Below are 20,196 nucleotides of genomic sequence, written 5' to 3'. Positions count from 1 at the left end.
TAATTCTTACAAGAATAAGATGGAGGAATCCTTGCTGATTAAACTGATTGAATTGGTTTAAAATCATCAGCATTGTCAATATTTGAAAATTTTCCTTATATATAAAGAAAGAAGTACTTGGGTTGTCCCAGATCACTGCTGAGTATTCTGAACTATTTTATAATTTCAAAAGCACAGCCTGTAAAGATAAAGGGGGCAAATCATTATTTGGCTTCAGAGATATGGAGATATCTGCTATTTCTAGAGGAAGGTTGCCTGCTGTCATGAAATGTTTTAGGTCTCTTTATAATGAGGTGCTATCATGGTATTGGCTACAGTACTGACCAAGGTTCTTTATTTGCACTCTGTTCATCTTTGCTTGGTGCATACACCTGCCAAAATAAAGACTGTTATGAACAATAGGATTTGGATTCACATGTGTCAGGGAAATGTGAACAGAGTCAATTACTGATACTAGGCAGACACGTCTTATTTTCAGCATCTTATTAACATTATAACCTGCTTCACTTATGATATCCTAGCCATCTCTGTTTACTCTCATTCCTGTCTGAAACTAGCTCATCAGGAATTTTAGAGAGAGGGCCTTTGAACCTGAAACACTTTAATTATCACCTTGCTCCGGGGAATTGAGAGCTAGAAAGATATCATGCTTTGGAGAGGAAAATAAAGACCTCTCTGTGCAGATTATTTGCGTTTGTCTAAGAGATAAACACTATTCATCCATTGTCTGGAGGGGTGCCCAGAATAGAAATGAGCAAAGAGCACAGATTAGCTAAGTAGATAGCTTTCTAATTCCTTCTGCGACATGTCTTCCAAGTAGCGCTTTACTTTGTTTGAAGTGCTGTGATTTTCCAAATTTGGGTATATACCAGCTTTGGTAAGTGTGAAAACACATCCCAAAGCCAGAAAAGAAATGAGTCTTGTATTGCTATTTTCCATAGCCAATCTCTCCCCCATCTCGTAGCCCTACTAGGAGATCGTTGAAAACTGACATTGTGTGGCTAGGAAAAGGAGCAGCTAGAGATGGAAAAGTTGTTCGAAGGTGTGAAAAAGATAGGAATATGTGTCACTGAAGGACGCGTGCCAATAAAGGGCTCCATAAGGTAAGAATAGAGGGAAAAGGAGGGTCTAGTGTAACTTCTGGGATTGGTATGTGTCCACTCCACTTGGTCATAGAGGAGGAGGAAAGGAGAAGTTTAGGAAAGAGGAAAAGTGTCTCAAGGAATAGTTAGCAGAGAAAGAATCGCAGGAAACAACACTAATGATTAAACAGCTTAGGGCATGTTGTGAAAGAAACATTATGGCTTGTGTATAGCTGCCTGCACTTAAATTAATTTTTTCCTGTGCAAGGAGGGGTAGAGTACAAAAGGGAAAAGGCAATGGAGAGAAAGGATGTGAACCTAGATGACCCTGACTCTTTCCTAACCTAAGAAAAGAAAGTAAAAATATGTTCTTAGGCCAAATCTAAAGGCAAGAAAAACTTCAGCTTCCTCATAAAGACAGGACGCATCACTGACTAGGATGCGAAAAGATGAAAAGCTCATGAATCATAAGGAAACTCAAAGAGGCCCCTGGACTTCTATTTATATACCTCTTTAAAAGTGTATTAAATTATTTTTCCAACTAACGTTATCAAGTGAAATCTTCCATCTGGCTGCACCGAGAAAGAATTTCAAAGTTGTGGAATAGTAGAATCAGAGCTGGAAGTAACCTGAGTGTCTTTTCAGCCAACCCCCTCATTTTTCTTTTAGCAATTCTGGGGTGTGATGTAAACAGACTGTAGCGAGTCCACATGCACCAGACTTGCTCATTAAAAACACAAAACGGGGCTTCCCTGGTGGCGCAGTGGTTGAGAGTCCGCCTGCCGATGCAGGGAACACGGGTTCGTGCCCCGGTCCGGGAAGATCCCACATGCCATGGAGCGGCTGGGCCCATGAGCCATGGCCGCTGAGCCTGCGCATCCGGAGCCTGTGCTCCGCAACGGGAGAGGCCACAACAGTGAGAGGCCGCGAACCGCAAATAAAAACAAACCACAAAACGGCTTCTGACACCCCTGTGTTCCTTTCCGGCTACTATCTGTCCCTCTTTCTTCCTAGTGAACCGCCTTGCAGTAGCAGTCTACATTTGCCCTCTCCACTTCTTTGCCTTCCTTTCCCCTCCCCAGGCTACAGAGCTGCCCCTCCATTGAAACCATACTCACTCAAGGCCCCTCACAAAACTCACTCTTCCATCTGTGCAAAGAGGGCTTCAGAGCGAGATGGCTGGACTTGAAATCTTGCTTCTGTCATTTACTTTCTGTGTAACCCTGGGCAACTTCACCTCTCTGTGCCTCATTTTCTCATCTATAAAGGGGATAATCATCATCATCATCATCATATCATCATCATCACCCCTGCTTCACAAGATTGTTTTGAGAATTGAATGAGTCAAGCCGTGTGAACTGCTTAAAAGGGTCTCTGGCATGTTATAATCCCTTAATAAAATAAATCTGAGTTTTCTTAGCTATCATTATCTTTTTTTGGGCTGCGTTGGGTCTTTGTTGCTGCATGCGGACTTTTCTCTAGTTGCGGTGAGCGGCACTACTCTTCGTTGAGGTGCACGGGCTTCTCACGGTGGTGGCTTCTCTTGTTGCAAAGCGCCGACTCTAGGAGCGCAGGCTTCAGTGGTTGCAGCGTGCGGGCTCTAGGGCACGCCGGCTTCAGTAGTTGTGGCACGCGGGCTCAGTAGTTGTGGCTCGCGGCTCTAGAGCGCTGGCTCAGTAGCTGTGGCTCATGGGCTTAGCTGCTCCGCGGCATGTGGGATCTTCCACGGCCTGGGATGGAACCCGTGTCCCCTGCATTGGCGGGCGGATTCTTTAACCACTGCGCCACCGGGGAAGTCCCATTATCTTTCTTGATAGCTTTGTAGTCTTACTGTTAACCAGTTCCCTCCTTCCAAGCTTCCTTCCATCCCTCCCTCTTTCCTTCTTTCCCTACTTCCCTTTTTTACAAGTATTTGCATGTCTCTTTATCCTGTACCAGGACATTAGGGCTACAGTAATGAGCAAGACAGCACATGCTAATTCTCATGGGCTTAAACTCCTAGTTTTCCTCTTACCACTCTATTAGCTGCTTCTTAGTTTTCAGTGGACGTTCCTTTTCCTCCCTCTGCCTCTCGACCTCTTAAATTATCCTCGAATTTCGTCTTCTTATCCTAACATGTTTTCCTGAAGATATAGACATCCATCCATAAAGGCTATTCCAAACCTGTCTTCTGGCTTGACTTTTCTCCTAGGTCAACGCTTCCAACTACATATTAGTTGTCTTCCCCTATTGCAGAGAGACTTCAATCCCAAGATGTACAACCCAGGATAGATTATCTCCCCAGCGCAGCCTCCTTTCACCATTCCTGGTTTTACCGTGTGGTCCACGGCACCACCACCCATCTGGACACTTACATCGGGATCCTCTGCGTTCACCTACTTCCCCCACTTCAACCACATCACAATTCTACTTGCTTCGCAAGTGTGGTCTCTCTTCTCTATTCCCACTTGCTTCATTCAGGCCTTCTTTATTTTCCTCTTTGTAGAAGACCAGCCTTCTCAATGATCTCTACTTCCTGTCTTCTGTTCCACCCATCTAGGCTCACACATTTTCTAAGACAAAAACCTGATCATTAATTCAATCGTGTATTCATTCACTCATTTACTCACTTGCTCTCTCACTTATTTACTTAGTAACATTGAATGAAAACCCACTGTGTGCTGAGCACAGATCATTTTATTTCTCTCTAAATTCCTTCCAAGGTGCCTTGACTCCCTTTAATTACCCTGGTGTCTCTGTACATTCTGAGTCCTCCCTCTGCCTCCACACACGCCTTGTTCCCTTGACAAGCCACTACATGCTCTTCATAACTCAGCTCAAATTTCTCCTTATTCGTTCATTTATTCATTCACTCATTCAACTCTGTCCAGTGCTGGGGCTAGAGCAGTAAATACAACTGATAAATCCCTGCTCTCACAGAATTTACATGAGGGAAACAGACAATAAATAATTGGACAAGATGATTGCAGATTGTGATAAGGGCTGAGGAAAAAAAAGACAAAGTCAGGCAACAGGGAGAAAGAGAAAGAGTTGAGTTTCTCTCTCTGTGTGTGTTTGTGTGTGTGTGTGTGTCTGGGGGTACCGTTTTGTTTTTTTTTAAAATTCTTTTCCATTGTAGGTTATTACAAGGTATTGAATATAATTCCCTGTGCTATACAGTAGGCTCTTGTTGGTTAACCATTTTATACATAGTAGTATGTGTATGTTAATGCCAAAGTCTTAATTTATCCTTCCCCTTGGGTGGTACAGTTGTGTTGTGGTTTTTTTTTTTTTTCCCCGGTACGCGGGCCTCCCACTGTTGGCGCCTCCCACTGTTGTGTCCTCCTCCGTCGTGGAGCACAGGCTCCTGATGCGCAGGCTCAGCGGCCATGGCTCACGGGCCCAGCCGCTCCGCGGCATGTGGGATCCTCCCGGACCGGGGCTCGAACCCGTGTTCCCTGCATCGGCAGGCGGACTCTCAACCACTGTGCCACCAGGGAAGCCCGGGTGATATAGTTTTAAATAGGGTGATTGGTCAGAGAAATCTTTTCCGATGAGGTAGCATTTGAGCTGAGACCTGAATGAAGTGAGAGAGTGAGCCCTGTCGATATCTGGAAGAAGAGCGTTAGGGGTCAGGGAACAGCCAGTGCTAGGGCTGCAGTGGAAGCAGGCCAGGGTGCTTGAGGAACAGCAAGGAGGTTCGAAGGTGATCAGCGAAGGGCAGTCAAGTGAGTCTCTGTGATGCCAGCCTGATTTTGCACAGCAGAGTTGAGCGTTCATTTCTCTGTGGCTCAGATAGTGCTTGGTATTACATTGTGCTGTTACAACATGGCATATGGTTGTCTCTATTTATTTCTGTCTGTTTAATTGCTAATACTGCAAGCCCTCAAGGGTGGGGACCATTTTGTACTCCTTTTTATATCCCCAAAGCCCATCCCTGTGCTTGGCAGGTGCTTGAACCTTTGCTGAATGAATGAATCAGAGGCCTTTAGTTGCTTTCTCACTAGTGAACCATCTGATTGGGTTTCTGGGTTCTTACTGCTTTCAATACTTTTCTTTCATGTCACTCTCTTAGCACCTGGTATTGATCTTTCACTTGCTTTGGCTACTTTCCTCCTGGAAACTTGAATCACGGACATTCCTGCATTGATTTCCAGTCATGACTCTCCACTCCTCCCCAGGTTTCTTTGTCTTGCAGTGATAAGTGTGCCTTGTGTGGGCAACACCAAGGAAGGGCTCTACATATTGGAGCTGTGGAAAGCTCACAGCAGGAGCACTAATAAATGAAGATAAATGTACAGAGTGGGGTCAAAATACAGGACTTGCAAGTTGAGTAAAGAAGAAAAATACAGGCAAGTGACTGTGATGATTTAGAAATGTCACCCTGAGATTGTACTTTAAGGTTTTATAAATACCTTAATCTTTATTGTCATCACTTATTTTTTGTGCAAGAGTAAATAAACTTTAGCCCTTAGCTTATTTGCATATGACCAAAAGGTCATATATGCATATATTAGAATAGCATGCTTTCACAAGATGTCCATTTCTGAAAGTAGGTGACATCTATAAAATGAGACATTGTATTTCTTTTTTTTTTTAGAACAGGAAGTTAGAGTTGCTTTTTTAAGGATAAAAATCTCAAAAATTGTGAATACAGGTGACAATCATTAGCAAACCAAAGCCTCTAACTTGTTGAAATAGGTGTTGTCAAGAATGCAAGCAAAACGCACATATCACAAAATAACTCTAACGCTCCTTATGTATAATCTACTTACTCTATTTCATACATGGTTATAATAACTTGGTTATCTATTTTTTTTCAGGTCATAGCCAATTAAACATAATAAAGTATCTGGGCAGGAAGGTGGTAGAGGAAGTCACAGCAACAAAATGGATGGAAGGCACACAGGAGGCAGAAGACATCAAGCCCTCAAAACGATAGCCATTTAGAGTCTCAAATGCAAGGCAAGCAAGGCAGTTACTCCTTGTGGCACCATCATACAGGTGCATAACAGCTTTATCTGAATGGTCAAGTCAAAAGTTTTTTAAAAAGTTGTTTGTTTTTTCAAATTTCATTTGGTGACAAAGCCTGACGACTTGTGCTTGTTTGATAGCAAATCGAATCCGAGGGGCTGTGAGGCTACTTATGAACTTCGTTCTAATTTGTGTGAATATGATTTGCTGCAGAAATAATGTGTTAATTACGGACCCTGCTGGGTTGCTATGAATACGTATGTGGTATAAGCATCACGTTACCTTCACAAGATACAAACATCTGGTTGCAAGGGTTTGGGTAAGGAATTGTGTACTTGTGTAGTACAACCCTTAATGTGCACAATGATAACTATGGTTAGTAAGATCAACACTCTGCTTAATAAGAAAGTGTGGAAAATGGTTTGAACGCTTTGCATTAAAAAAAAGTGTCCATTAAAGGAAAGGAAAGTGTATTCAGAAAACCAACACGCGTTTAGAGATTTCTGTGTGTGTGTGTGTGTGTGCGTGTGTGTGTGTGCGCGCGTGTGTGTGTGTGTGTGTGTGTGTATCCAAGTTCTTTAAGATGAAATTAGACTTGGAATCTGGGGCATATTTTTGCTGTTGTCTTGCCAAAACTTGGATTTAAGCACTGTTATCAGGAATTTTATCTTTAAGGTTGCTGGAGTTTTCTTGAGCACCAGGGCTATTGGAGCGAGAAAGCTAATGAGAGATGCGAATTTGCTTCTTAAAACCTTTGAATTTGTAATAGGAGTTCTCTTTTGTTTTGTTTTATTCCCTTCCCACCTCCCCCGCCCCAGGATTCTACTGTCAATGGAGAAAAAAACTGGGGTGCCAACTGAAGGAAACAGAGTCTGCATTTGCAATTCCAGTGCGGTCCCCAAAGGGAATTGTTAAATAGCCTGACGGTTATTTTAGCTCAGCAAACTAAAGATACTTCAGACTTTAGGGATGGAAATTTTAAAACTCTAGCTGAATTCTAGATGGAGTAAAGAATTCAGAAACACAAAATTCACAAAATATTACAATGTTAAATTTTCTCTGCCACAAAATAATACAGGTCCATGGTTAAAAATTCAAATATTATAGAATTATATTAACCGAAATAGTGAAAGGAACTCCTGCCTCCACCATCATCTCTCTTCCTATAAAAGAAACTGTTAAAATATGGCTTGTATTTCTCTAGCTGTTATTCTTTTTTTACATAAATTCATTCCTACTACAGAGTGTATTGCAACTCACCTTTCCCCTCACCCCACTTAACAACTATATATCTTGATGTCCATCCAAGTTAGTGGTTAATATAACCACCTCATTCTTTTTCATCATGAAATAGAATTCCATTTTATGGCTTTACTGTAATTTAAAATTAACCAGTTTCTGAAGGTTTACTTTTCCTCATGGTTATTTTATTTTTCTCCTTTGATTTTCATCTGCTTTCCTGGTTAGGCACACGTAGAAAAATAAAAAGCTTAGATTTGATTAGAAAAAGCTGTAAATAGTGAGATAACTGTTTTCAAATGGCAAATTTCCAGTTCTGTGGAACGAGCAGTACAGTTATCTCAAAAAGATGAAACAAGCCATGTCTCTTCTGAATTTTAAAGAATATTCAGGTGTTACTAGTAAAGGAATGAGTAACTCTCAAGTGTGAGAATTAAATTTTCCTCAGCTGTACCGAGGCATTAGAATTTCTGGAGGAAATAAGCCTTATTGTAAAAATCAACTTTCACACTTAAAATTAGGGACAGAGTATCTGTGGTCCTGCTCGGAAAGGAGTGTTTTATGTACAGAGCTCACCAGACATTCGAAGGTCAGGGATAATAGGCGATGAGGCATTCTGATGACCTGTATCCAGGTAAATAAGAGAACGGTAACTGGATCGCTTTCACCACAAATCAGAGTAACAATTGCTCTGTCCCTCCTCTGTCATTGTATGCAATTCAACAATCTTTTCCTCCGCAGGAGCAAGGAGTGTAATTAAGGTGAACACCTGTGACACACATTACATTACTATTGCAATTTATCTATAAAGACTCTCTGTTCCATTTCCCTTCCTGCCCCTCAGAAGTAACCACTATTCTTAATTTTATGATAAACATTCCTTTGTTTACATACTAGTTTTAGCAAATATATACGTGTTCCCAAATAATATATCATTTAGTTTTGCTTGTTCCTGAGCTTTGGAAAAAGGGCAACTTACTGCACATAATTTTCTGTGATCTTAGAAACTTTATGTTTCTAAGAGTAATTTATTCTGCTGAATGTGGTGGTTGCTTCCTGACCTACACTGCTATAGAATATTTCATGATCTGACTATATCAAAATTTATTTTTCTTTTTTTTCAGTTCGAAGTATTTTTAAATTTTCATTCACGATTTCCTCTTTGATCCATGGTTATTTGGAAGTCTAAATCCCACTTATTTAAGTGAATCTTTAGAAATTAAAAGGTACTGTTATTTAAGTTTTAAGTTAAATCTTAACAAAAAAAATTAGTCTAAAATATATTTCTAAATCTATTGCCTTGCAAGCAGAGATTACAAGGTCTAGATCAGGGATCAACAAACCCAGCCACGACCTGTTTTTCTACAGCTTGTGAGCTAAGAATGGTTGGCACGTTTTAAATGGTTGAAAAACACAAATATTTTGAGGTATGTATAAATTAAATAAAATTCAAATTCAGAGTGCCTAAATAAAGTTTTATTGAAATACGGCTATGGTCATTTGCTTAATGACAATCCTTGTTCCTGCAGGAGGAGAAGATAATTGAATTGCATAAGCATATTGACTATGACAGCTTTCAAGTTACAGGGGCAGACTTGAGTGGTTGCAATAGAGACCATTGACCTGCAAAGCTAAGGTATTTACTATCTAGCGCTTTACAGAAAAAGTTTTTCAACCCTCCGTCTAAATAATCCAAATTCTTTGAAATATGTTAAGGTACACTGGTGAATTTATGTAAATATTTCTTACGGGTTTGATGAGAATGTGTATTCTCTTATTGCTGTATGTCGACACTGTAATCTCTAAATATTGTATACCTTATATCTATATCTATCTATGTACATGGAGTTGTCAATAACTTATCAATAGGTGAGAGAGTATTGAAGTAGCCCCACCATAATGGTGGATTTATCAATTTCTCCTTGTAGATTTGATCATTATGTGGTGCCCTTTCTATCCCCAATAATGCTTTTTTATCTTAAAGTCCATTGTGATTGTGTGATTTTAATGTAGCTACACCAGTCTTCTTTTCATTATTATATACCTGATATATCTTATGGTTTCCATGTCCTTATGTTTGTAAATAGCATATAGCTATATTTTTAAAAACTACTTTGACTCTTTTAGCTGTAGAGTTTAATCCATTTATGTTGTGATTACTTACATATTTGAATTTTTTCCCTTTGGTCTTTCCTTTCTATTTTCTATTTGGCCCTCTTTTTCTACAATTCTTTCTTGTATTTTTAAAATTTTTCTTTGCACGGGGTAAATAGGTGGAGATACTGTTATGTTTATTTGTTTATTTCTTATTGCCTTTCCCTTCCTCTTCTGTTTTGGAATTTCTGCATTCTGTGTCTATTCCTTCAGAGTCTTTAAGATACTGTAGAACATAACCACCAAAGCCATGTTCTCAAATTCCAACTTCGTCACACAGTAGTTAGATGACTTGTGGCTCATGTTTTTGTGTCTTTTATTTTCCCTCATGTATAAAATGGAGACTGTCAGAAGATTGTTGGAAGAATGTAAATGAGTTGATACATAGACAGCATTAAAACATTGTAAATATCATATGGGTAGTTTCTCTTGAAATTCTATCTTGAATGCTTTTCTTACAGACATTTAAAATTAATACTTTAACCCCTTCAAAACAATACAAGGACCGCAGAACAATTTAACTCTGATCATCCTCCAGCTGATTTATGTTATCGCCCAATATTTTAATTGTGCTTTTTAACCCCACAAATTTGATATTATTATTATTATTTACAGACCAATTTTCTTTAGATTACCCCAAATGTTTATCAATTTATTTGCTCACCATTTTTTCCTTGCATCTCAGTATTTCTTATTGGGTCACTTCCTTCATCCAAAGGTGTGTTTTAGGAGTTCGTCTAGTGAAGGTGTTAAAAAGCAAAGCTTTTATGTTTCTAAAAATGTCTTATTTCCATTTTTGTTCTGGAAATATAATTTTTCTGGACACAAAATTATAGGTTGACAGTTATTTTTCTCAACATTTAGAAGATATTCTAGTGTCTTCTGGCTGCCATTATTGCTGTTTAAAATTCTTTGGTCTACTTGCTTTTCTTCTCGCAATGCTTTTTCTTTTTCTTTTTGGTACGCGGGCCTTTCACCGTTGTGGCCTCTCCCGTTGCGGAGCACAGGCTCCAGACGCGCAGGCTCAGCGGCCATGGCTCACGGGCCCGGCCGCTCCACAGCAAGTGGGATCTTCCTGGACCGGGGCACGAACCCGTGTCCCCTGCATTGGCAGGTGGACTCTCAAACACTGCACCACCAGGGAAGCCCTCGCAATGCTTTTAATATGGCCTTTTCCTCTGGTGTTTTGCAATTTCATTCTCGTGTATCTTGGTTTGGTTTTCTTTTCATGTATATTATTTGATACATGTGTATGTTGTTCTTTCTCTTTCTGGTTTTCTTTTTAGCTATTCTACTTGATACGTGTATATGCCAGTACTTCCTCTCTTGGTGGATTCATGTCTTATATTAATCTTGAAACACTGTCAGCTATATACTATAACCTATATCTAATCTAAGAGAGTAGACTGTTAGTAATCTGTTAGTAATCTAACAGTCTCTAACAGTAATCTGTTAGTAATCTAACAGTCTCTTCACCTCTAGCCTCTAACCTATTCTTTTTGGTGTCTCATTCTGGGATTCTGATTAGATAAATGTTACATCTTCACATTCTATCTTCCATAACTCTTTAAAATATATATATATATATATTTATTTATTTATTTTTGGCTGCATTGGGTCTTGGTTGCTGTGCGCGGGCTTTCTCTAGTTGCAGTGAGCGGGGGCTACTTTTCAGTGCGATGCGGTGCGGTGCATGGGCTTCTCATCGCGGTGGCTTCTCTTGTTGCGGAGCAGGGGCTCTAGGCACGTGGGCTCAGTAGTTGTGGCTCGCGGGCTCTAGAGCACAGGCTCAGTAGTTGTGGCGCACGGGCTTAGTTGTTCTGCGGCATGTGGGATCTTCCTGGACCAGGGTTGGAACCCGTGTACCCTGCATTGGCAGGCGGATTCTTAACCACTGTGCCACCAGGGAAGTCCCCAAAATGTGATTTTATCCTTGTGAATGTTCCACATGAGCTTGAGAAGAATGTGTATTCTGCTGATTTCGACTATGTCCTTACTGATATTCTACCTACTGGATCTACCCATTTCTGACAGAGGGGTGTTGTCATTTACTTGTTTTTGACTAATAAAGTTCCTTGTAGATAAATAGGGGTTACACTTGGAAAGACTCTTCGTTAAAAATATTTCACTTCCCTTCATGCTTCAAACTTTTCACACGTCTACTTATATGGTATATAACAAATAAAGCATTTTCACATTCAAAGAAGAAGCAAAAGTGAATTTGCTACACCCAAATAGATGTAAAGAACCATAACAAACAAGAAATATAGATATCAATTACAAGATAAGAAGCAAAAAGAGAAAAAAAAAAGATAAGACGCAAGCTCAAGCAGTTTCTAAAGTGGGAGCAAAAATAATAATCCAGCACTTTGGCCTGTTTCTTCAGCAAGGCTAAATAAGAATGTCAGCTGTGGCCAAAAGGAAATTAAGCATATCTCAACTTCAAGATATGCTTAAAATATTTAGATTAGATCATAAAAATAGTAATATTCTTAACTACAGTAAACATTATCTAACTTATCCATAGGTACATTTTACATTACTTGGCTTTAAGACTGCCTACAAAGATAAACACAGCAGTCCCTAAATGATACTCGCACATCATACTGAGGGATTGGAGTAGAGAGGGTGTGTGAAAAATACATTTGATTCTTGGGAAGTTTACATATAGTTCTCGGTCTTCAGGTTACATTTAGCCATCATCATTTCTTCATATTTTCTGTGTCTAGCCTTTACACCCAGCTATAGATTTTACCTGTTTGTCAAGTTTTGCTAGTATACTTTGTATTGGGGAGACCCCATTCACTCCATGTGTCTACCTTCATTCTGTTCTACATCATTTTCATCTCCCATACCAACATTAGCAAGTGAAACCTTCAAGAAGGAAAAACTTGTATAAGGCAGCACAATAAACACGGGAGTTGGACATCAGTTCTCAGCAAAAGTGTAAAAAGATGAACTTTGGTTCTAAACACTTAGAAAAGTAATGGAGATCATTGATACCAAAACTGGTTCATATTTCAAAAGGTCCTGTTTATTTTTTTTTAAGAGTTACTTGAACTTGTAGATTTAGGAATGCTAGAGACAGTGAATTTTCATTTCAGCAGAGCATGTAGAAAACCTTTTATGAAATCCTTCTTGGTTATAGCATTGTTGCATGAACTAAAGTGCTTGATCTTGAAAAGTATTGGTTCATAAATGATTATTATCTCAGAGCTCAGTTTCGGTGGTGGGCTGCAAGGCTCTTTTGTAAGCCTGTTTTATGTAACTGTTCTTTGTTTTTTTTTTTTATTAGACTTAGGTGAAACAAAGAAGGCATGTTCATTAAATTTACAGATGTTATAAATTTAAAGTGATCACTAATAATATTTTAAAATCTGAAATTATGTCCTAAAACAAACAAGATGAAATTTAATATGGTTTAAAGGTAAAAATTAGGTTTAAATATTAAATTATGGAAGTACAGACTATGTAAGGTGAAAGATGTGGTTTAATTGTAGTCTGTGTGAAATTGACTTGGATATTTGATCTGACTCTCTGTAATATGCTTGCTAAAAATCCTAATGCAAGTTTGGGATGCATTATTGTCAGGGTATGCTTGGATCAAAGTGGCTGATCCCTGTGTGACTCGGTTCTCAGCCCACTGTATTTGAATGTTGTGTTCTCTTCTGAGTGTACAGTTCAAGGAGAAAAGTGAAAAATCAAAGCACATTCAAAGCAGGGTATGGAATGTGGTTATGAGGGCTCACCATTGCATTTGAAGAACGATGAAAGGTTCTAGAGATTTTGAAGAAGACGAAAATATGAGAAGATCTGGTATTTACTTAATAGTTGGTTCAAATATTTCAAGGCTTGCAATGTCTATAAGAAATGAGATTAATTTTGTGTGGCTCTTTGGGGCAGAACCAGCACCAGTGGTCTAAGTTAAGGGAAGTTGATTTGATGTTCACAAATCAAATGACACAAACTTTAGAGTTAAGCAACCCTGGATTTTAATTCTGGCATCAGCATTGGCTTTGGCAAAAGGAATGAAACATCTGAGCTTCATTTTCCTGCTAAATAGGTATAACAAGGCTCATCTCATTTTAAGGATTAGAAATAATAATATAAAAATGGCTTAGTTCCTGGCATAGGTACTCAATGAAAAATAATTATACATAATATTGATAAAAATAGAGATTTCCAACAATGGAAAAGTTTAAGTGGTTGATGGTGTAGTGGAAACATTGGAGAGAGGATTTCTACTTAAGATAGCAGACTAAGGTCTGTTCCAACTTTTAGGATAATGGTTTTATTTCCCATCTTGGTTTGAAATCTCTCTTTCCCCTGACTGTGCTTCTCCCATGCTTCACAAAACAAGCAGGTCCAATCTACTTTAACCAAGTTTATTTTATAGACTTTCATTGATTTCTGAGAGTCAAGTGACCTTAAAGAAGTTAGAAAGGAGGGGGTCATAGCTATGACAAAGCTGGAGTTTCAAGAAGAAGCAAACGCAATGTTACAGATGGAAGGACTTCTCACTTAGTGGCGCCGGGGGCTACTGGGGGGAGAAGAAGATTATAAAGGTTGGTTAGGTCACGAGAGGCATTATGTGAAAGAAGCCTCCACTACTTCAAACCACATCAGGCTCTTGCTAAGAGCTGCGAGAAAAATAGGATCCAAGGCAGTCGTGCGATGCGGGCGAGGCAGGTCTGGGCTTGCTGCTTGCAGGTAAGGACCGGTAGTTTGGAGACTCCCCGGGACCGAGTGGAGGCCCTTGGGTGCCACCAGTTTAAGGCATGAGTTGAGGAGATTTAAAAAAAAAAAAAAAAAAAAAAGGAAGCGACAAAAGGGGAAAAATAGGTGGGAGGGTCCCAGCAGGAAGACCAAGGCTGGAGGGTCTTTGGGTGCTGCAGGTTTACTGCCCGCAGGTTAGTGGCCACGAATTGCACACTAAGACCCGCGGCGCTGTAACTGGCGCGCTCCCTCCGCCAGGAGCATCCACTCTTGCCCGGGGCAAACCTATCCTCGCTCTGTACTCCTTCTCACGCCTCCCAGCTGCTAGTGGGTCCTGCTAGGGCACTTCTGAAAACCCGTCGGCGGCTCAGAACTTCGGTCCGACTTCGATCGCGGCCTTGATAGCTCGGCGCGTTGCCTTGCCCTCTCTCCTACCTTCTATCTCCCGCCCACCCGGCCCCGCTGGCCCGTTCTCCTCCAGCGCTGCGGTCGACCAGATGCTCCGCGCTTCGGCTGCCGCCAAGACCCGGAGAGCGGAGCGGCTCCCGGCCGCGCGGCGCGCGCTCGCGGGCTCGCTCCCCGAGATGTACTGGGCATGCGCGGCGCGCGGCCGGCTTGGGCGAGCGGGTGAGCTGGCGGGCAGCTCCAGAGTTCCCCGGCGGCGGCGGCGGCGGCGGGCCAGGCGTTCTAGCCGAGCGCGAGGTCGGCGCTGAGCTCGCCCCGGAGACCGCGTCTCCTCGGCCGGACGCAGGCGGCGGCTGGGCGGCTCGCGGAGGATTGGGAGGGCGCGGTCCGCGTCGGGGGCTTTCTCCCGGCCGCCTCCCGCCGGGTTTGGGTTCGAGGCGCCTCCGGGGAAGCCGCGGCCCCGAGGGCAGATCCGAGGTAAGAGCCCCTTGGCGAAAGGCGCCCGCTGGGGTCCGGCGGCTTGGACTCTCCCTCGATTTTCAAAATCTGCCTTTGTGTGCCGGGATGGAGTGGTGCCAGGCGCCGCGTCCGTCTTCATTCACTTTGACTGCTTTCAACTGGTGTCGGGAGCCAGGTGTGCGAGGGCGCTGCCGCCGAAGTGCGTTCGTGGGCGGGTCCCGGGGCGCTCGGAGCCGGTGCCGACCCTCGGTCGCCCGCCGCGCCCGGGGCTCCTGCACGGTGGGCAGAGAAGATGCACACCGTCCTTGTCATATTTCCCGGTAACCTGAGCTTCCGCAGATACACCTGCGCTTCTCTGGTCGGTGGGGAGACTCCAGAACGAGTATTCTTCTCCCGGCTTGTCTTAGACTTGGGGTTTCGAGAGCTACCCTCCCCACCCCCAAATGGGGGGGTCTTTTCCAATTGACACTTTGCACCAAGGTCCCACCATCGTATACTCCCTCAAATTTCGAGAGAGCTTGTTGTTTGTGCATAGTTGTCCCTCTTAATTCCTGATGACTTTCCTTTCGTAGCGGGCTCCACTCCTCTCACTCACCATTTTACTTTTGGGGAGACAGCCCTTCTGGTGTCTTTGTCACTGAATGCCTTTGGAGTGGATTTCCAAGACCCTGCCCGCCCCTCCTATGCTCTCACTTTCTACTTTCCTTTCAAGGACTACCTGTATGCAGAATCTTGGCACGGATTGTTCCCTTCCTTTGCACTGTTTCTCAAATCCTTCTTTCTCCGTAGTACCCGTTGCATCGCTGGACTCTCTTTGGGGGTAGATGCTGTATTAGGTATTAGGAATTGAAATCCATAGACGTCAAGAGCGGTAGAGCATTAGGAATTGGAATCCACCTTTACAAAACATATTTCAATGACATGTATTCTAGCTTTAATTTTTAAGGTTTCAGTTCTCGCCTCAGTTAATAAGAGGAATAGCTAATGTCTTAAGAGTTCAGATAAAACTTGGTTTCAGAGGCATGTGACTAGTTTGATTTTGGCTTTATTTTTTTGGGAGATAGAAGAATTAGGATTCCCAGAAAGCTTCTTTATATACATATATCAAAGTAACTGTGTTGTGTATTGCTTCTAATTTATTTCAATTGAAAGGATATTATTCTTCTACAGCGACTTGGGTTTTGGAAAGTGTGAACTAGTAATTTAGATCATGTGGTCATTGAAAATTAAAGTCAATGTCGTCCTTTCTCACCTAGTATAGATTTTCTAGGAACTGGAGTTTTCTGGACATATTACTATAGTTCTTTCTCAAGTTGCTGGTGTGGAAAATTTTTCGTCATGGGTTCACATTTTTAATTACCAATTTGAAAAATAACCCACTTTATAGACTTGCCACGTAAAGGGTAGGGTAGAATGTATTACAAATGTAATAACATTTTATAGAATGCCGTTAGTGCAGAATTCAGAGATTAATACTTTTAAAAATTCCCCAAGTCATTCTCTTCACAGCAGAAAAAAAGAAAAGGAGGAGAGTTAACTTGCTTTTAATTCCATTGTTGTGAGATAACCACTGTTCACAATATTTGATACATTCTCTTTGTAATCTTTTTTTTTCTCTCACTTTCCAGTGTCATTGACTATCATTGTATAGTAATTTTCAGCCTTTTATTAATACCAGGGGAATACTTTAAGTTGTATTCAGAGTGAAGATTCTCAAAATGGTTTATTCGTATTTGTTCCCTATTGGGAATCTAATGCTGAATTTTGACCACTTTGCTTGCTTCTGATCAGATGTAAAGATTTCATTTTGTTTTCATCTCTAGCTTTTCCTGCTTTCAATTTTTAAATCTTTGCTGATACTTTTTAGTTTGCTAGACTTTGCCTGTTTTGGTTGCTGTTCACAGTTTTGAGGAGTACTGGTCAGATGTTTTATTGAATGTCCTCTATAGGCATTCCTCTAATATTGTTCTCCTCCTCAGACTGAGGTTTTGGGTTTTTGAGGGGAAGATCACAGAGGTAAAGTGCTACTTTTATCACATAATATAAAGGGTCCATACTATGCAACATGATTTATCACTGTTGATATTTATCTTGATCACCTGGCTGCAGTAGTATTAGTTTTCTGCACTGAAAACTTACTCTTTTTCTTTCTTTTAATGCTTTTTCTTAGAAGGAAGTCACTGTGAGCAGCCCATACTTAAGGAGTGGAGAGTTATGCTTCTCCTCCTTGAGGGTGGAGTGTTTATATAAGTTTTGGGGAATTCTTTTGAATGGCAGATTTGTCTTTTTTCCCTATTTATTAATTTACTCAATCATTTGCTTATATTGGTCTGGCCTCCTGGATATATATTTATACTTTGGGTTATAATCCAATACTACTTTATTTTGTTCCTCAAATTGTTTCAGCTCTGGCCATTGGGAGCTCTTTCAGTTGGTTCCTGTCCTCCTTTGACATATCTCCATTAATGTAAGTTTTTTAAAAGATCACTTCCTTACTTTCTAGCATTAAAAGATGCTCCAGGATTATCTTGTATATTTCCATTTCCTGCCCCAGCCCTAGAGTCAGCCAGAAAGAATCTGGTTCATCTTCTTGGGAAATGGTGTTGGAAGCCAAGAAAGATCTGGGTTCTAGGTATTCTTGTTGCTACTGAGGTGTCATTACTTCTAGGCCCTCTCCTCTGACAGCAGGAAATATATATGTGTGTATACAAACCCCTGTATGTACTCTTACAGGGGTACATGTTTCTCTTTGTAACCATGTGTATCTATTTTAAGGTAAATATGAGTTCATACGGTCATCTCTTACTCTACCTAATCCATTACCACCTATATCATCCTGGATTCCTCCCCTTGCTTATCTGTAAACTCATTCTAATAGGGAGAAGAAACCTGGCTTCCACCACCTGCCATCCATTTACTTAATTGTTCAAACCCATTATATGTGTATAGTGGTATCAAAATTGTTAACCTGTGCTCCCTTCACAAAGAGGGGGAACAGCTTTATCAACTAGAGTACATTGCTTATGTGTAGTACATTTTATAGATTTTTAGATTATATAGATTTTTAGATTTTATAGATTCCAATTAGTCTTACAGATTCCATTCCTTTTCCTCCTATTCCTTTCATGAGGTTGTTGCACACATGTATGATACAGGTAGATACTTTTGTCACAATCTACATTCTATTTTGGGATCCCCAGACGTTCTACATGATTTTTAAAAAATTTGTGTATATTGTTTCACTCTTTGTCCTGTGACGTTCTGTGAGTTTTGACAAATGAGCAATTTCATATATCTATTATCATACAGAATAATTTCAACAGATTATTAAATCTTCTGTGTTTCACATATCACTCCCTTAACCCCCTTCCCCCGGCAACCCCTGATATTTTTTACAGTCTCTATAGTTTTGCCTTTTCTGGACATCATATAATTAGAATCATATAGCCTTCTCTGACTTCTTTCACTTAGTAATGTGCATTGAAGTTTCATTCATGTTTTCTTGTAGTTTGATAGCTCATTTCTTTTTATCATGCAATAATATTGCATTGTATGGATGTATCACAGTTTGTGTATCTATTCATCTATTGAAGGATATCTTACTTGCCTTTGGTTTTTGACCACTATGAGTAAAGCTGCAATGAAAATTCATGGGTAAATTTTTATATGGACATAAGTTTCCAGATCAGTTGGGTAAATACCTAGGAACATGATTGCTGGATCATATGGTAAGATTCTGGTTGGCTTTGTAACATATTGCCAATCTGTTTTCCAGAGTGGTTGTACCATTTTGCATTCCCACCAACAGTGAATGCAAGCTCCTGTTGCTCCTCATCCTTGCCAACATTTGGTATTGTCAGTTTTTTTTATTTTATCCATTCTAATAAGTATACAGTAATATCCCATTGCTTTAATTTGCCCTTTCCATGACATTTAATGTTAATCATCTTTTCATATGCTATTTTCCATTTCTTTGGTGAGATGTCTGTTCTGAACTTTTGCGCATTTTTAATAGGGTTGTTTGTTTTCCTATTTTTGAGTTTTGAGAATTCTTTATATATTTTTGGTACAAGCACTTTATCAGATATTTGTTTTGCAAATATATTTTTCCGGTCTGGCTTGTCTTTTTGTTTTCTTAACAGTGTCTTTACACAGCAAATGTTTTTAATTTTAATAAAGGCCAACTTATCAATTTCATGGATAAGCTTTTGGTGCTGTATTTAAAAACTCATTTTCAGACTCTATACCACCTAGATTTTATCCTGCTTTCCTGCCCCTAGAAGTTTTTTAGTTTTACATTTATATCTGTGACCCATTTGAGTTATTTTTTGTGAAAAATGTATAAAAAGACACTTTTCACTTTTTGTGAAAAGGTTAAGTGTCTAGATTCACTTTTTTGTCCATGGACTTTGAGTTGTACCGGTAGCGAATTAATGTGATTTTTAAGTCAAGTAGATTATATATTAGGTTTAGGATGGAAAGGAAAGTGTTTTTATTTGATTTTTTTTTACATGTTTTGTGAAATTGCTTAAAAGAAACAGTTGAGAAATGATTTGGAAACCAAAATGTAATACTGCATAGACTATATGCTGAGATTGATTCCTGGACATCGTATATAATTCATTTACTTCTTCCTCACTAAATCAGAGATTCTCCTTTGTGGAAAATAGAATTGTTAATACAGAGTAACATATGTCAGTTATTTCAGATCTAATCGTAGAAATAATTAATAAAGCTTTATTTTTCACAAAAAAGATCTGAAATAAGAGATTTGCAGGGTGTGTGCCGAGAAGAGGCAGAGGATATACACACCATATAGAAACTTGAGACTTAACTGGTTTTGAATCTTATCCCATACCACTCCTCTTGCCTTTTTTCAAGTGGCCTTTTTTCAAGTACCTTTCTTTTGGTCAACACTTTGTGTTGTTGATATTGGGGCCAGAAGTATTGTTGAATTACAATTAGAACCAGTACCCTTCAGGAAGCATCTAGAGAGATCAGACATCATAAAACTAGCGTCTTTGGGGCTTCCCTGGTGGTGCAGTGGTCCCCGATGCAGGGGACACGGCTTCGTACCCTGGTCCGGGAAGATCACACATGCCGCGGAGCGGCTGGGCCCGTGAGCCATGGCCACTGAGCCTGTGCATCCGGAGCCTGTGCTCCATAGCGGGAGAGGCCACAACAGTGA

General features: G+C 40.4%; 1 protein-coding gene across 2 annotated transcripts in view; it reads left to right on the top strand.

Moving 5' to 3' along the window:
* EPS8 (EGFR pathway substrate 8, signaling adaptor) overlaps positions 1 to 20,196 on the top strand; it is a 247,205-nt gene that overhangs the window by 37,467 nt on the left and 189,542 nt on the right. Inside the window, exon 1 of one of the 2 annotated variants that reach the window (XM_082850621.1) lies at positions 14,852 to 15,026. The exons of the other annotated variant lie outside the window; for it this stretch is intronic. The gene's annotated coding sequence lies outside the window, so the exon portion shown is untranslated. Of the gene's footprint in view, positions 1 to 14,851; positions 15,027 to 20,196 lie in introns of those variants that run through there. 2 annotated transcript variants of the gene reach the window in all.

The sequence above is a fragment of the Leucopleurus acutus genome, assembly GCF_964270905.1.
Source record: "Leucopleurus acutus genome assembly, chromosome: 11".
NCBI lineage: Eukaryota > Metazoa > Chordata > Mammalia > Artiodactyla > Delphinidae > Leucopleurus > Leucopleurus acutus.
This window is presented reverse-complemented; position numbering and strand designations above follow the sequence as displayed.